Raw genomic sequence first — 18184 nt, 5'->3', positions numbered from 1 at the left:
AAACGAAATCAAAAGTATAGTTTTTCTGTTTAATTAACAGAAACACATTTTAAAATATGCCATAAAAAACTGCATAAGCAAAAAAGAGTTAATCTTGAAAAAAAAATGTAAACATACATATTTACTTTAGAATAAAATCAAGTAAGTGTGTAGATATGTGTGTGTGAGAGAGAGAAATGGGGCTTTGCTAAAACAAACGAAAGCTTTCGCTCGCGATGGATGCTGCAAAACGTCAAAGACACCAAAATACCGTTACATGCCACACACACACATATATATATATATATATAGCATAGCGATACACAGCATAGGAGAAGAAATGAATGCAAAACGCGCCCTAAAAGCCAACGTTCGCTCGCATACAAAATTTATAGAGATTTCATAGCAACGCCATCGATTTTCTCAGTCAGGTGGAGACAGTTGACGTGTTCGGATGCTTAACGGTTTATAAGCGTAAACGCGTCACAAAAAAGTGAAAAGTTGCAAGCAAACAAAGAAGAAGAAAAAAAAAATTGTTTACTCACTAATTAAAAGGCAGCTAAAAGCAAGAAAAATGTGGCAAAAAGAAGAAAATTTCTAATTTTGTGTATAAAATTTGTGTGAGCAAAATATTTAGAAAATTGTTTAGCATATAAAATTGCAAATGAAAAGAAAATTGTTTGCTTAAATCTATGTCAAAAAGACTGCAGCATAAATGAAAGAAAAAATTTCACATGCACACACACATATGCATGTATACACACCCACACATATCAAATTGATTTCTATGCAAATCGGAACGATGGAAAATTTATGAAAAAGGCGTTGCTATGACTGTGTGAAAAAAATGAATGAAAAATAAAATTTGGAAAAAATTCATATATGTATGTATCTACGTTTCCGAAAATAGTATGTATTACAAAGCTACACAAAAATTGGTATATTAAACGTACAACAAGAGTGTGAAAAAAAGTTATAACTAAAAGAAAACTTTACTTGAGCATATGCATACGCAAGTCAAAGTTAAAACACATAAAACGCATACAAAAAGGTCTGCAAATAAAAAATTTTATAAAAGTTGGAAAAAAGACATCATCAAAAAATTTTGTATTGGCAGCAGCCATATTAGTGGAAGTAAGAAAAGGCAAAAAAAAAATTAACTAAGGAGGCTTTTTTATGAGTAACACTATAAGTTAGTATACCAATAACCCTGTTAGCTAGTACAAAAAAAAAAAAAAAATTTTTTAAATTTATTGAAATTATAAAAAAAAAATGTTTCATATGATATTCGCATCCACATTTCAATCCATAAATATGCAAAAAGTTAAACCCATACGCACATACATAAAAATATGTGTGTTCAAAATGTAAAAGAAAAAAACTTCTAAAACGGATGTGCTATAGTTTGGCCTGTCGTCGTGTTATATTCCTTTTTGTCGTTTCGCACCTCCTCTTAGCAGCGCCCTCACACACACTCTCTCTCTCTCTCTAATGTTAATTTCTTTGAAAACTACAGCTGCTACTTGTTTAATTGCTGTTGTAACTTTGTGTATTTTGGTGTATGTATTTACACCTCTTTACCTTCTCACCTTCAATGGTCACATTTTCCTCGTGGTCGTCATCGTTTTGTACGTTGTACGACATGATGCTGCTATTGCCACTGTTGCTCTGATTGAGTTGGCTTCTTCAGCTGCTGCTTGTGTGTAAATAAAGAAAAATAAACAATTGTGAAAGAATGGTTTCGTTTGAGCCCGAAGTTTATATACTTAGCTGTGATCTGGACGTGTTCAAATATAGAGGTTGGTAAGGTTAATAGTACGAGCAATGAAATTTTGAACTCTTTAAATCGGATTCATTTTGAATGTTCCTAATGAGTGGACAGTTAGTGTAGGTGTTACGTGAGCACCTGCCGACGTCGGCCTAACCTCATGGATGCACCATAGTACACGAGTAAAAGTAGGTTTGACCAGCCCCCGAGGCTCGTTTACCTTGGTCCCAATCGATAATGTGAGTTTACACACCATCACCATTATTAACACCGTTTCCATTCTAAGGGTCATGGCACCCGGTTGCAATGGAACTCCACATTCGAGTTAACCAACTCTTACCTCATTCGGATATCAACTAGTGAGTGCAGTGTGAGTCATTGTTACAATGAAAACAAGTAAGGAAGGCTAAGTTTAGTTGTAACCGAGCATTACGTGGGCGGTGCCACCACGTCCATTGTTCCAAATTTCACTAATTTTCTCTTCTGTTTCATAGGATCAACCCACCTACCGTGAGCGGTACTTAACTGAGTATAATAATAACACCAAACTGGTGAAGCATGTTCGTTTTGTCAGATATTTCTAAATAAATCTTCATAAATTCACTTAATTTCCAAGTTCACAGAGTATAGTGAAACATACGCTTAATAAACTGACAAGTTTTGTCTGTATTCCTGCAGATCATCATAGAAATTGTTCATTCTTCTCTTTGTTCTCCTTATCCAGCTTCTTCAGATGGAACTTATGGGTATACCCCTTAGTCGCATCACCGGTTCAGTAGCAAGTCCATTCATACTCTCACCGGGGACTTGGTTACTTTAAAACAAATCCGTTTCCTATAACTATATCGACATAGAAAGTTACAGTTCAAACACTTTGTTAAATCGGTTATCCACAAACACTCATTCCATACCAACTTTCTGAAAGGAAAATATCTGAGAACTAGCTGAATATAAGGGGATCCTTAAACTTGTATAAAAATGGACAGTTGAAAGAATTACGTGAGCATTTAAAAGGAAGTACTATTTTAGTAAAATGATCGAGCTCTAGTTCTGAGTTTGCTTTATTTACTACAAGGGTAATTCTGCCATTAACTGATAATAATCACCTACTTTTCTTCATGGCACGTTCTATAGTATAAGGTTGACCTCCCAGTCCAATACTTAGGCGACAAATGGAGGCTGCGATATGTTACCGTAACTGTGTCAGCTACCACGGATTGAATCAGTTCGTGAAGTCAATAAGTTTAAATATTCCTTAATTTCAAGCATGGAAACCTTAAAAATATCATTGAAAGACAGTCGGTTGAGAGGTCAGTGCCGGACAGGGGGAGCAGGAAAAATCCTTCCTCGGCACGGGAGCCTTGATTTATTCGGCGTGAAAAGATTGTTTGCCGTAGGCCAAACCAACCTTTCTTTTTGCTTGTAGGATCCGCTGCCTAGAGCAGCTCATAGGGTTCGTGATGGCACGCAATCTAAAAGAGGTATAGGCTACTGAATCATTTTCGGAAACGATGTAGATGATCGCACCAGTCCTGACCAACTCATCAGCTGTACAGATGCTTTCAATATTCAGGTATTCAGGTACCTGAGTAAGGCTATAACAAATGTGCTGGGCCAGCTTATTTAGAGAACTACGATATCGACTTTGTGTATGGACATATGAGTCCAAGGCATTTAGCGCGGTGTGACTCTCCAAGAAAATATAGTATTAACTACGCAAGCTTTCTCATTTGCTGGATTACTATCTTCATTTACTCGCCCATTACTGAAGAATTTCTTTTTGGTGAAGCTGATACTTTAAGTACTCAAATGCTACTCAATTACGTACTCCGTCTAAAGTTTTTTGCCAGTGAAATTAGTAAGCGAAGGTCAATGTGCACGTAACATCAGAAAGCACTTCATTTTGTTCTCATTTTCAGAGAGAATTGGTCGACTTTACGCCTTGTTTGTTAAGCCCAGTGATATTAATATGATCGTAGGTCACACCTTCATAGTTTATTATCCAGAATCGGGTATAGAAAGTTGTTTATTCTCGAATGGCCTAATCAGATCCCTTTCAATTCTGTTGAAGTTTTTTATATTCTAGAACTTCATTTGGCGTAGTCTATGGGCATATCAGTGACTGGTTCTCATTCTTTGGGAACTCTACTGATCTTCAACTCTTAAATTATGCGAAATATTTCAATGAAAAAAGAACATAGGTACCTGGCGCGGTTCACCTTCGAGAGGGTTCAGGCTTAGCTTCTCTTCCGATTTGCGCCGTACTCCTTTTTTAGTTTTCCCAAAAATGAGCGGCATGGAATCTATAAGCTGATTGTCGACTCCGAACGGCGGAGTGTTTGCCATACCCGTGCCGAGCGGCAACCCTGTTTAAAATTATTATTTCTTTTAATGAAACTCTTCATAATTTTTGATGTTGCTTTGCCGGGACTTGAACCCAGGACCTTCGCTGCTGTGAGCGTAGCAGGCTATCATCACACCATGGCGCCTGCCCACATCGATACTGATGTTGATGGTAATAACGATGATTAAGTTATCGTCACAGTTGTAAAGCCGAGGCAAGGAAAGAAACAAAAAAGAAGTTAAAGTAATAAAGAAAAGGAGGAAGTCAAAACTGAAAGCGGACGGCGTGTTATCAATTTGTTACAGATGTGCTACTGGTTTCTTATCTATAAGTTATCGGTTTTTTATCCACGAGATATGCGCGAGTTAATCATTTTGTATCGACAAGATTAGTTGTTGTAGGGATAAAAATACTCCTCGAAGGCTTTGGGGTGTGTTATCGATGTTGATGGTCTTTTGCCGGATATAGATCTGGTACGCTCCGATAACAAAGCACGATTAAAGTACTAGCCCGACCATCTCGGTACAATATATATGACCACATTAAACCTTCAGGCCATCCTTCCCTCCCACCTTCTAGTTCCACGAGGAGCTTGGGGTCACCAGAGGGTAGATGAGGTTGAATATTGGGTTGAAGAAGCTATATATTGCGCTGGCAAACCCTTGAGAGGGTTGCGCTACACAACCCCTTGAATCCCATTAGTGCTGATGTTGTTGTATTAACGACAAAAACACTCCCCTACGGCTTTGGGTAGGGTTTTCGATGTTGATGGTCCTTTTCCGGATATAGATCCGGTACGTTCCGCTACCAAAGCACCATTAAGGTACCAGCCCGACCATCTCGGGAACGATTAATATGACTTTCTGGGCCATGTAAGCATTCGATATCAAGGCGATAACCCGAAAACTTGACTATAATTTTGCTGTTGAAATACCTGGTCGAGCTCTACATAATTAATAGTTATGTTAACACATCGAATGTTACGAGTACTCAGTACTCCCGCATTTATTTTAACACTTTTTGGAAAGATTTTGAAAAATAAGCGTATCAATTATATAGACTGGCCACAAACCTAGCACATCTAAGTATAAAATAAAAAAAAGAAATTATATATTTAACAGCAACAGCAGCTGCTGCAGCAGCATGGTTCCTTGTTATCTTAGCCATTTTTTTCACGTTTATACCACAAAGTTAACTGATGTTGTATTTGTTGATTGCCTCGCCTTAGTTTTTCGTATCCTTATATCTCTCATTTTGCTCTCAAAGCTCAATAAACAAACAAAAAACTAACAAACACAACATATTCACCACACCCTGACTCTGAGATTTGTGTTTTGCTGTCGTCACTACTAAAGCAACTGTGCTTTGCGGTTCATATGATTTATAAGCAAAACAACACACACACATACAAATATATATAAATGATATGTTGCAAACATAAGCACTCAAACAAACATACAAATTATTCCAACATATAAAAGGAGACTGAACGTGCATTCGCTGCTAAAACCGAGCACAAACGATTGTTGTTTGTGAGATTTGGAGTTGCGTAAAACTAATTTTATTTTAAGTTTTTATTTTAAAACAAATCAAAAAAAATTACAGCGTTCTAAAAAGGTTTTTAAACCTAAAATGGGGAATGGAGGTTGTAAAGTTTGAGAAACCTGCGCAGCTAATGTGTTAGCCCCTGAGTTTGAAAAACAAAACAGTTGTTGGTTTTGCCTTAATTGTTGTTAATTTTATGCTATCGTGGCGTATATACAGCACGCACACATACACCCATATCCTGACATATGTACATATGCACATACATACCTTAGTCGGAATGTGAATGCAGTTTAAGAACATATCGCCGCTCTTACTGTAATTGAGTTTGTTGCATATTTTTGTGCGCGCCACCCCACCCATTTCCCGAAGTGTTTATTGTTTCAAGTGCATTTACTCGTCTATGTACACATTTTTGCTTGTGGTTCGTGAATATTTTGCAGCTGCTTTCGACTTTATTATGCATCATGAATTCGCCACGTTAAGTACGGCTATTTTTGTAGTGGGGCTGTGAAAAACTAAAAATTAAATATGTGAAAAAGTGCAAAATATTACGAACAGTGAATGACAAAAAAATCTAAAACCAAGTTACATGCGTCAGAATTGTTTTAAGGACTTTAAATGACTCCATACTGTTAATAAAAGTTAAAAAAAAAACGTACACATATACACAAAGTGAGTGAAAATATGAGCTAATGACGTGCTACGATATTTATATTGATGCAACGGTCATACAAAATATTTGAGCAGCTACACTCAAACAACAAAAAATCTAAAAATTCCAGAAAATGAAGAAAAAATGGGATTAATTTTGCGCCATGGAAACACTTCCATCTAGACAAGTACTTTCTCAAAAACTAAGATGTGTTTATAATCAGCACGATTTGCACACAGAGTATATTAACTTTCATCGAATAGGTTAGGTTGAACTAGCCGGTCAACAAAGACCTCACATTGACTAAATATGTCCATAGTGTTACCAGAATTTACTTGACGGCCAAACGGAAGAACCCCAATCAGGTCCAGTACATATGTTACAGAATAACTCCGTCCTCTTGGCAAATACTAGCAGTTTTCTAGGACTCAGCTTAATTGCTGCCTCGAGATCTGGCAACTCTGCTGCCCCTTTGATAACATAATTGTAGAAAAAAGAAATTGATTAAGCCATGTGCGTCCGTCCGTCTATCTGTGCACACGATAATTTGAGTAAATATTGACATATCTTAATTTTTGGTATACAGATTCCTTGGTAATTTAAAATGACCGAAATCGGATGATAACGCCAACGCCCTCTTTTTATATATACTGTAACGAAAGTAGTGCAATTCCGCTTTTTTGCAACATTTTACTATTGTTCGTATGGCTAAACTGTGGAATAAATAATTCCAATAATGCAAAATGGTCTTTATTAAAATACCTCACAATAACACTTATACTTCGCAACCAATAGCGTGCTTAAATCAAACTGATTGGTCGTGCCTCAGTTGGTGCTGCTTTTATACTCTTCGTTGGCGTATTTCTAGGCGTTTCTATTTCTAGAATTTACTAGTTCGCTGAAGATTGCATACTTTTGTAAGTATCTCAGAAATATGCATATGTATGTATGAGAACTACTTTGCTGATGATTGCATACTTTTGTAACTCTCGGCAGCTGTATGTACATATGTGTAGACATAATGATTGATTTGTTTATATAGATACAAGTGACTGCTTAGTATCGGCCTAGAAATGATAGTATCCCTTATAAAAAATAAATGTACGGCGCGATAACCTCCGAAGAGATCTAAGGCCGAGCTTCTCTTCCAATTTGCGTCGTGCTCCTCTTGATTTTCCCCACAAATTGGCCGGACGGGACCTACATGTTTTATGCCGACTCCAAACGGCATCTGCAAAGCAGATGAATTTTCACTGAGAGCTTTTCATGGCAGAAATACACCCGGAGGGGCGACCCCGTTTAGAAAAATTTTCTTCTCATTTAAAAACCTTATTTCTAATTTTTGATGTTGCTTTGCCCGGGGTGCGAACCCAGGGCATACGGTGTGGTAGGCGGAGCACGCTACCATCACACCACGGTGGCCGCCTTATGTCCCTTAGTGTTGCTAATATTCGTCACATAACGTAACATTTTGGAATTCACAAAAACTTGATTGTGTAGTAAATAACACACCTAGAATGTTGAAATTTTATGTGTGCATTTATATTGAGACTCTTGATGAAAATTTTTAAACAAAAATTTTAAATGGGCGTGGCAACGCCCACTTATGATAAAATCAATTTTACAAATAATATTAATCATAAATAAAAGACCGTTAAACTTATCATAACAAATTTCAGCTGAGAATTTGCTTTACTATAAGGAAGGATTCGAAGTAAAATTAACGAAATCGGCTAAGGACCACGCCCACTTTTATATAAAAGTTGTTTAAAAGTGTAGTAGATGAATAAAATAAGCTATACCTTTGCAAAAAAAGAACTTAATATCAGTAGTGTATTACTTTCTAAATGGAATTATAATAAAATTTTTGAAAATGGGTGTGGCACTGCCCCTCTTTTTTATTTCCGGAGCCATAGCTCGAAGAAAAATTAACATATAGTAATAAAATTGAGAATACATAATTTCCTTTTAGCAGGAAATATTTTTTTTTTTCCAAATCATTGATGGACAGTGGTTTGTCAAACGTTGAGATCTAGAACTGCTCAGCTATAGAAGAAATATCGTCAGCTGAGTGTAAAACTAAATTGATAGAATAGAAACAAATATATACTTCATTAACTATTGAAAGAGATAAGAACAGCCTTCTTTATAGAAAATTGGAGTCCAACCTATCAAATATGCTTGACACAAATACTGAAAATGTGCGTTAAGTTCGAAGTTCGTTCTACATTGTTTTAAAAGAAGAGGTTTGTAGTATCTCGTAGTTCGAGGGGGAGCACTAAAGTTCACTTCTTTCAGAAGAAATGAACTTGAAATCGATCCATTTAGTAGTTTTGTAATAAATAGTACACGAAGCATTTCACTTCGACTAGCAAAGTTGGAAGATTGATAAGCTTTAATCGATTAGTGTAGGATGGAAAATTAAATAGACATGTGTTTGTATAGATTCGAGTCTGTCTATATGGACTTGAAAACGCGGAATCCAGATTATTAAGCCATGCTCTAATATCGGTCTTACCAATGTTGTGAAGAGGGTTTTCGTAACGTAACTGAAGTCTTTTGACCACCTTTCCACAAATGCTAAACACCTTTAGCTTTATTGACAGTAGCATTTATATGAGAGTTGAAACTAAGTTTGCGTTCATTGTAACTCGTTAGTCTACGAAAACATTTACACTTTCAAGGGTTTGGTTGTTAATTGTGTAAGGAGCTGGTTGTAAGTTTCTACGCGAAAATCACTTAAATTTACATTTTTGAAGATTAGGCGGCATGGTGCAGTTTACATTGCATATCCGTGTGAAGTAAACAACGTTTTTCAATTGATGCGTAAGTCCTAAAAAGTTTTATATCATCAGCATGCATCAATATTTTAGAGTATTTTATAATTTCAGAGATATCGTTCATAAATACCAAAAACAGTAACGGGCCAAGATGACTGCCCTGAGGAAGACCAGAGGTGACATTAATTATACTCGAAAACACATTGCAACGAATTACGGGAAATCCTGGTTATTATGCAGCTTCCTCTAACATTCGAATCGCTAAACTTTCGAATAAATAACTCTAGCATTCAATATTGCAAACTGGTCTTTATTTAGACTACTTTGGGAATACTTCACAATTATACTGCACTTCACAACTAATAGCGTATTTAAATCAAACTGACTAATGATCCCGCAGCTTGCGCTGCTTTTATATCCTCGGTTTTCTCGTTCACCCATTTCTCCTAAGGTTTAGTAATTTCTCGATCCGGTGTATCTCATGCTTGATTACCAGCTATTTATATGTATTGTAACGAATTTATAACAATTCCGCTTATTTGCAACCTTCTGCTAATGTTCGAATCACTTAACTGTTGAATAAATAACTCCAATATTCGATAATGCAAAATAGTCTTTATTAGACTACTATCAAAATAAACTTCTACTGCTCTACAGATAGCTTGCTTAAATCAAACTGATTTTAGCTGATTGCTCAGATTGCGCTCTTTTATACTCTTCGATTCCCTCGTTCCATATTTTTTGGCGCTTCTATTTCTAGAATTTACTTCTCGTTTACAAGCTATGCATTTCTCAGCTACAAATACAGATGCACGATTTTATTGCTTCTCTCATAGCCCACGCGCGTGTATATGTGAGTGATACTTGCACAAATGATTGCATACTTTTGGGAGTATCTCAGATATATGCATGTGTTTGTGCGTTACTCTCCGCTGCTTGTATGGACATATGGGTAGACATAATGATTGATTTGTTGATGTGCATACAAGTCACTGCTTAGTATCGGCTTAGAGATGATATTATCCCTTAGTGTTGCTAATATTCGTCTCAGTATATTTGTAGTTTATGCTTTTCTACTAGCCATATGCGTATGTATGTGTGTGTAGCTATTTCGGCTGATGTCTACATGTGGGTGTGTGAGATATCTCTTCTTTGCGTAGTACATAGGTATCGCTGCTTGCTATGTTTCGTTGTTGCGATTATTTACTAACAGCTTAGTGGCGCTAATATTCGTCACAAGATTTTTAAAGATTACTCTTTGCGTTATGCCACAGAGATAGAAGTAAATCCAACGAGTGAAACTAGATTGAAAGCCAAGCATGTCAAGTTTATAGACAAGTAAAGAGTTGCATACTTTTTCGAATGCTTTACTAAAATCGGTGTATAAAACGTCGGTACGAAGATATTGAAATCGAAAATGTTAGGTGATTTGTAGCGATTGTCTCGAACAACTTAGGAATAGCGGACAGTTGAGCTATATCACGAAAATTTTCAATGGAGCACTTAATACCACATTTATGCCGTAGGGAACTGCTATACTTTACAGATAGATTAAAGAGATCATTATGAGGTTGGTAGATGCACTCTGCACATTTTTTAAGAAAGCAAGTTGGAACTAAATCAGGGCCATATGAAAACGATTCTCTTAGGGTATTTGGGTATATTATAACATCTTCAGGCAATAAATGTGCAGCACGGATAGAATTACTCTTGATAGTCGTTAGAAATGTTATCATTGAACTTCTTAGCGGAAGGAAATCCCTTTACCCCACATTTAGAATTTACGAAACCATAAAACGACCTCGAGTTGCAAATAATTTTCTTCTTCATTTTAGGGACGTAAGCCTTATATCACTTCTTATTAAATTCAAAATATTTTATGATGCAGAATAGCATAACGAACGTAATCCGACTGTAAGCCAGTCTTCTTATATAAATTAAAATAAGGAAGCCTTTTGTTTTGGCGCAGTATACGTACATCCGGGGACATTAAAGAGATTTTCTGTTCCAATTTTTAGTGTGCTTCGTTTTTTCCTAAGATTTTTAAAAATTAATGAGCTTAACACCGGTAAGTAATAATTCCTATTCATTGGTGTTAATTGTCCAGCCGCTTAAGTCGAGGGCCCTTGTTTAGTTTAGAAGTGGATCACTACAGTGGAACGATGGGAACGATTTTGCGCCATAGAAATGATTTTCTTAATCTAAACAATTAATTTTTTTAAAAATATAAGATGTTTATTTTTCCTTGTTTTAAAGAATAAATAAATAAAAAAAAAGAATAATTTTCTTAAAAATAGAGAAAATTGTATAAAAATTTAAAAAATTAGTTTTGTAACTGTCACGGCCATGGATTTCTAGTCGAAATCCGCAACTTCACAGTTATCACGAGTTATCTTATTCAGTGAGCTAACTTGAGGATATAACTTCTTACTGTGAGCTTTGCTCAGGTGAGTATATTAATTTTGTTCGCATAACGGTACCCCTTAATCTGGGCGAAAAAGGAAATAAATTTAGCCATATCCGTCCGTCCGTCCGTCTGTTCGTGAACTCGATAACTTGAGTAAATTTTGAGGTATCTTAATGAAATTTGCTACATATGTAAGTTCCTGGGTACTCATCTCAGATCGCTATCTAAAATGAACTAAATCGGACTATAACGACGCCGACTTTTCGATATCGAAAAAAACGAAAAAGTGCAATAATTCATTACCAAAGACGGATAAAGTGATGAAACTTGGTAGGTGGGTTGACCTTATGACGCAGAATAGAAAATTAGTAAAATTTTAGACAATGGGCGTGCACCGCCCACTTTTAAAAGAAAGTAATTTAAAAGTTTGCAAGCTGTAATTTGGCAGCTGAGAATGTAATGTTCGGTTACATCCGAACTTAGGCTTCCTTACTTGTTGGTGTTTGTTTTGAGTTTATGAACATGTTCGAGTAACTGAAAGCTAAAAATGAATAGATATACAAAAAAAAAAAAAAAACAAAGAAATAAATTCAAAAATTCAAAAATTTTAATATACAAAAAAGGAAAATTTTGACAGCTATGTGTTAATGCCTCTGAATAAAATTGAAAACAAACAAGTAAGGAAGGATAAGTTCGGATGTAACCGAACATACATACTCAGCTGAGAGCTTTGGAAACAAAATAAGCGAAAATCACCATGTAGGAAAATGAACCTAGGGTAACCCTGAAATGTGTTTGTATGACATGCGTATCAAATGGAAGGTATTAAAGAGTATTTTAAAAGGGAGTGGGCCATAGTTCAATAGGTGGATGCCATTTCGGGATATCACCATAAAGGTGGGCCAGCGGTGACTTTGGAATGTGTTTGTACGATATGGGTATCAAATTAAAGGTATTAATGAGGATTTTAAAACGGAGTGGCCTTTAGTTGTATATGTGAAGGCTTTTTCGAGATATCGACCAAAATGTGGACCAGGGTGACCCAGAACTTCATCTGTCGGGTACCGCTAATTTATTTATATATGTAATACCACGAACAGTATTCCTGCCAAGATTCCAAGGGCTTTTGATTTCGCCCTGCAGACCTTTTCATTTTCTTCTACTTAATATGGTAAGTGTCACACCCATTTTGCAAAGTTGTTTTCTAAAGTTACAGTTTGCATCACTAAACCAATCCAATTACTATGTTTCATCCCTTTTTTCGTATTTGGTATAGAATTATGGTATTTTTTTAATTTTTCGTAATTTTCGGTATCGAAAAAGTGGGCGTGATCATAGTTTGATTTCAGCCATTTTTTATACCAAAATAAAGTGAGTTCAGATAAGTACGTGAACTAAGTTTAGTAAAGATATATCGATTTTTGCTCAAGTTATCATGTTAATGGCCGACCGGAAGGACAGACGGTCGACTGTGTTTAAAAACAGGGCGTGACTTCCACCGATTTCGCCCATTTTCACAGAAAACAGATATCTAAGCCCCTACCAAATTTCACAAAGATTGGTAAAATTTTGTTCGACTTATGACATTAAAAGTATTCTAGACAAATTAAACGAAAAAGGGCGGAGCCATGTCTATTTTGAAATTTTCTTTTATTTTGGTATTTTGTTGCGCCATGCCATTGCTGGAGTTGAATGTTGACATAATTTATTTATATACTGTAAAGATATTAAATTTTTTGTTAAAATTTGACTTAAAAAAATTTTTTTTAAAAAATTGGGCGTGTTCTTCATCCGATTTTGCTAATTTTTATTTAGCACATATATAGTAATAGGGCTAAGGCTCCTGCCAAACTTCGTCATTATATCTTCAAAGACTACCAAATTACTGCTTGCAAAACTTTTAAATTACCTTCTTTTAAAAGTGGGCGGTGCCACGCCCATTGTCCAAAATTTTACTAATTTTATATTCTGCGTCAAATGGTCAACCCACTTACCAAGTTTCATCGCTTTATCCATATTTGGTAATGAATTATCGGATTTTTTCGGTTTTTCAAAGTTTTCTATATCGAAAAAGTGGGCGTGGCTATAGTCCGATATCATTCATTTTAAATAGCGATCTGAGATGAGTACCCAGGAACCTACACACCAAATTTCATCAATATATCTCAAAATTTACTCAAGTTATCGTGTTAACGGACAGACGGACGGACGGCCATGGCTCAATCAAATTTTTTTTCGACACTGATGATTTTGATAATATATCTGTCTCGATTCCTTTATACCTGTACAACTAACCGTTAGCCAATCAAAGTGTGCAAAGCACGCTGAGTATAAAAAGGATTGCCAAATAAAGGACCACTATAAAAAATAGCTCATATTCATAACACAAATACAGGAAGATAGAGATGCGAATGCAAATGCTAAACAAAATCTAGGAAACTGTGTCGCTACGCCTTATTCAACACCGACGCTTAGCTGTTTCTAAAAGTTTTTGTTGTAAAGTTTCTATAACATCTAAATAGGGCTATGGCTTTGTTTATATGTGTCTCTGCATATATGTATATGTGAGCGCGATTGAGTGTATGTGTGTTTGATGTAGTGACTTGGCACTTGGAGATACTGTAACGCTAACGGATGTGCGAGTAAATGACCGGAAACTGACATTATTTCAAAATTAAAGTGGATCAAGTTTTAGTGTTGTTTTTGCTTATCTCGTCGCTTTGTTTCGTACTCACTTTTTTCATATTTATCTGCTTACTTACATTGATACTTTGAGTTTAACTGAATAAAATAATCAACGAGTACATTCCATAGAGAATACAACAAAATATGCTAAGTCATGAAGAAGAAGAAGTTTTTGTGAATACGAAAAAGTTTATAAGTAAATGTGTGTATATGGAGCATTCCACGCAAAACGAGAAAATAGGTAAAATGTAAAACTTCCTCGAATTAATGCTGAATTAGTCCTGTTTCATTATTAAAGGTCTATATTTCACTGATTTGTAAATGAGAACTTTTAATCAAAAAGAAAGTCGATTTTTCTCTCCCAATACCTGTTCAGTCGTACTAACTTACATATATCCGGGTCAAATGTTGTTCGAGTTGGTAACTCTTTTTTTAATCGTATATCTAATCCTAGCAAGTTAGGAATTATATTCCAGAAGAAGAGTGAAATAAATAAGGGAATTACGTTTCAAATCAATTACGAATCACAAGCTATGTCGTTTGTTTTTCTAACCTCAAGTTTGACTTGTCCTTATTATTTTCTTGTTAGAAGTTACAACAAACATCTGATAAGTTATTGTAACCTTTCGTAAGTATTAAGAAGTTGGCATGTTAGTGTTGAAGTTTTTTCAAATTCTGTCCAACCAGTTGACGGCTGCCGTGGTGTGGTGGTAGCGTCCTACCGCCTACCACACCAAAGCCCGGGCAAAGCAATATCAAAAATTTAGAAACAAGTTTTTTTAATTTGAAGAAGTTTTTCTAAGTGAGGTTGCCCCTCGGCAGTGAGTTGGCAAACACTCCGAGTGAAATTCTGCAATGGAAAGCTTTTCAGTGAAAACTCATCTGCCTTGCAGATGCCGTTCGAAGCCGGCATAAAATATGTAGGTTCCGCCCCACCAATTTGTATGAGAAATTAAAAAGGCACACGATGCTAATTGGAAGAGAAGCTCGGCCTGAAATCTCTTCGGAGGTAATCGGGTATTTCATTTATTTATTCTTACACCAGTCACATGCGAGCTGTGGGATTTTGCGGAAAATTTTGGTATTTTAAATAGCGATTAAATACAATTTTCTTACTAGAGCCATACTCAAGTAATTTTGGTGACAGGCTGTGCCTGACTATTATATGAAAGTGCAAAGAAAAAGCACTTCGGTATGATATTCAAATTTACACTAATAAATTGACAACAAAATGTATTCAAACATTTTTTAGCACTGAGAAAACTTATAATTTAAAATTTTTTTCATTTATGGGAACATCAAAATTCTTTGAACATTTAAATAATTTTCTTTTTTTATACCTTTATATTAAGTCGCTTTCATGTTTGTCCCCTCATTTCCATACAAATTTTTGACCCACGGAAAAGTCTTTTTCGGTAACTTCCCGTTGAGTTAGACACTTGATACTTAGAGCATAATTCAGATCTGGGGGACATTACAATGCAAGTGAAAAAATCCGCTAGGTGGCGCATGGATCGAAATATACAGAAAATTAATTTTAAAATGAAAATTTTTTGATCGACTTATAACCAGATCCAGAGACTTGAAACTTAGCACATAGTTTGCGAGTCGATGGCACTACAATTCGTGGAAAAAAAAATACCGTCAGGTGGCAGACGAATCCAGATAAACGAAAATCCCTGGACCAAAAAATAAGAGGCAATTTTTCCTTTAATACAGACGTAATCTTGTTGAATTTTGACTAAAAAACTTTAACAATAGCTCTTGTAAGAGAATTTTGGGATTTAAAATTATAAAGGTAGAGCGCGTGCTTAAATTTTAAATAATCAATTAGTTAATCCCAAGTACTTGGTTTAATTGAAAGATTACCCTCCACCTTTATAGTTTAAAATTCCAAAATTCTTTTACAAGAGTTATTGTTAAAGTTTTTTAGTCAAAATTCAACAAGATTATGTCTGTATTAAAGGAAAAATTGCCTTCTAATTTTTGGCCCATTTATATAAAAGTAGTCCTTAAAATGTTTTTATCATCTTTTTATTTCAATTTAAAAAAGTTTCAGTGCACATATAATTTTGCATATGTATTGTGATTTGCACTTCAATATGAAAATTTTTGAATAGCGCGGATAATAATGTTTCTGAGGTTAAAGAAATATTAAAGTTTTCTTAATAAACAACTTTTTGTACACATTTTTTTTGGTTTCGAGTTGTTAATAAATTCAATTCTTTATGATAACGAAAACACGTAGGATAAATTTTTATTATGAAGAGAATATTTTTTAAGAGCTTAGTGATCGACGAACTGAAATTTAGCTTTACCTTATACCGCGGTAAGGAAGATTGGTTTTTCGGTGTGCCACCAGTCACACCCATTCAAGTGATAATTACAAGAAACCGATAAAGTAAATGGGGGGTTTTTACAAAAGGATATAGTAAAATAGTTAACCTTTGCATTATAGTATAAATTTTATTATTATATAATTTTTTTTATCACATAATTGTAGAATATAATTGGTAAGATTCCGAAGTCAAATATACCACCACTCACTATGGATAGCCTCATATATATTTACATTAACAAACGAAAAAAAAACTTTGATTAACCGTAATGTAATAAAAAGAAAATAAAAGAGGAAATTCAACGAGTGCGCACAAAGCGAGATCATTATTTTGTAATTAACTAAATTAGTCTTAATTCCTGCTGGTTTATGCACTGCGACAGCGACCGTCGTGTTTTGTTGTGTTGATTTATTTGAGTATGCAAATTTAGTTAAATATTTATACCTAAAATGTAAGAGAGCTGGGAAAATTATAATAGCATTTATGTAGTGTTTGAACATTTCTTAGAAGAAAAAATTGCGCCTAAGTTGTAGCAAACTAATTAATAGAGGTCAAAGATCAAAGCATTTGCTTATGTTTTGAATTATTTTGAAGACCAAAGACAAACTCTAAATAATATGGTATATTTTTTTAAGTATTTAACTGGAACCGACGGCTGTATTGGGCAAACAATTACAACAAATTAATTAACCATTTACCAATTTGACATTTTTATAACGGAAATTTAATGGAATTTTAACTGGACTTTTTGGTAAATTATTTTTACTTAACGAAGTACTTCTCTGCAGCAGGGCTGGGGAACAATATAATCATAACATATCGTTTAGTTATATAATCTTGTTTAAATAAATCCAATAGTTTTCTCGTCAATGTCTTTTTTTAATGGCTATACGCTCTAAATTAATTTGAAAAGTTGATTGTTGACTAAAGTATTCATTTATTTAGGCGGCGCAAGGTCAATTTTAATAAAACACTAGTTTGTTTTTATTCGCTATATATTTCGATTACCTTCTGATATCGTCATCAGGGGCTACAACAACAATGTAAGTTAGCTTAAATCTACAAATTTTACCTTACATACATACAATTTTTCATACGTATGTTATTTTGTTCTTAGCTAAACTACATACATCCGTCCTGTTTGATATGCAGCTTTGAACTAATTTTTCCAATTATCTAGTAGATGTTTGTAGTTGTGAGAGCAATTTGCAATGGCTATTTTGTAACTGAGCCTTTTATTTGTTGGTACGTTTGCTTTGTGGAGCATCTCAACATCTCTATTTTTCATATCCGATCGATGTCCTGATATCCTCGTTTTTAGCTTATTCTTCGTGATCCCGATATATTCTTTATTACATTTCGTGTTTCCGTCGCCAGCACATGGAATCCTGTATATTACGTTATTCTTGTCCTTGGTTGCTATTCTACTTATCATATTTCTGAAGAATTTATTCATTGTGTGAGTCGGTTTATGTGCTATTTTTATATTCTCCTTATTGTATGTATCAGAGCCCTTTAATCTTTCCGAAAAACCGGGTACATATACCATGGACATGTATATTTTTGCATCCACTCCTACATTTTTTGGGTATTTGCGTTGGTTGTGTGATTTTATCATCGTCTGTATTATTCCTGGAGGGAAATCATTCATATTCAAAATATGTGTAATTCGTTTTTTGTTT

At 35.0% G+C, this 18184-nt stretch overlaps 1 protein-coding gene across 35 annotated transcripts in view; it reads left to right on the top strand.

Moving 5' to 3' along the window:
* Nucleotides 1–397: 397 nt before the first annotated feature.
* Nucleotides 398–18184, top strand: part of GluClalpha (glycine receptor alpha 1) — a 182633-nt gene continuing 164846 nt past the window's right edge. For 19 of the 35 annotated variants that reach the window (XM_067756994.1, XM_067757005.1, XM_067756948.1 and 16 more), the window contains exons 1-2: nt 398–863; nt 6140–6478. The gene's annotated coding sequence lies outside the window, so the exon portion shown is untranslated. The other 16 variants (XM_067756861.1, XM_067756831.1, XM_067756857.1 and 13 more) reach the window with 12 other exon arrangements.

This window comes from Eurosta solidaginis, chromosome 1 (genome assembly GCF_040869045.1).
Source record: "Eurosta solidaginis isolate ZX-2024a chromosome 1, ASM4086904v1, whole genome shotgun sequence".
NCBI classification, from domain to species: Eukaryota; Metazoa; Arthropoda; class Insecta; order Diptera; family Tephritidae; genus Eurosta; species Eurosta solidaginis.
The sequence above is the reverse complement of the archived record's forward strand: the minus strand, read 5'-3'. Positions and strand labels throughout refer to the sequence as shown.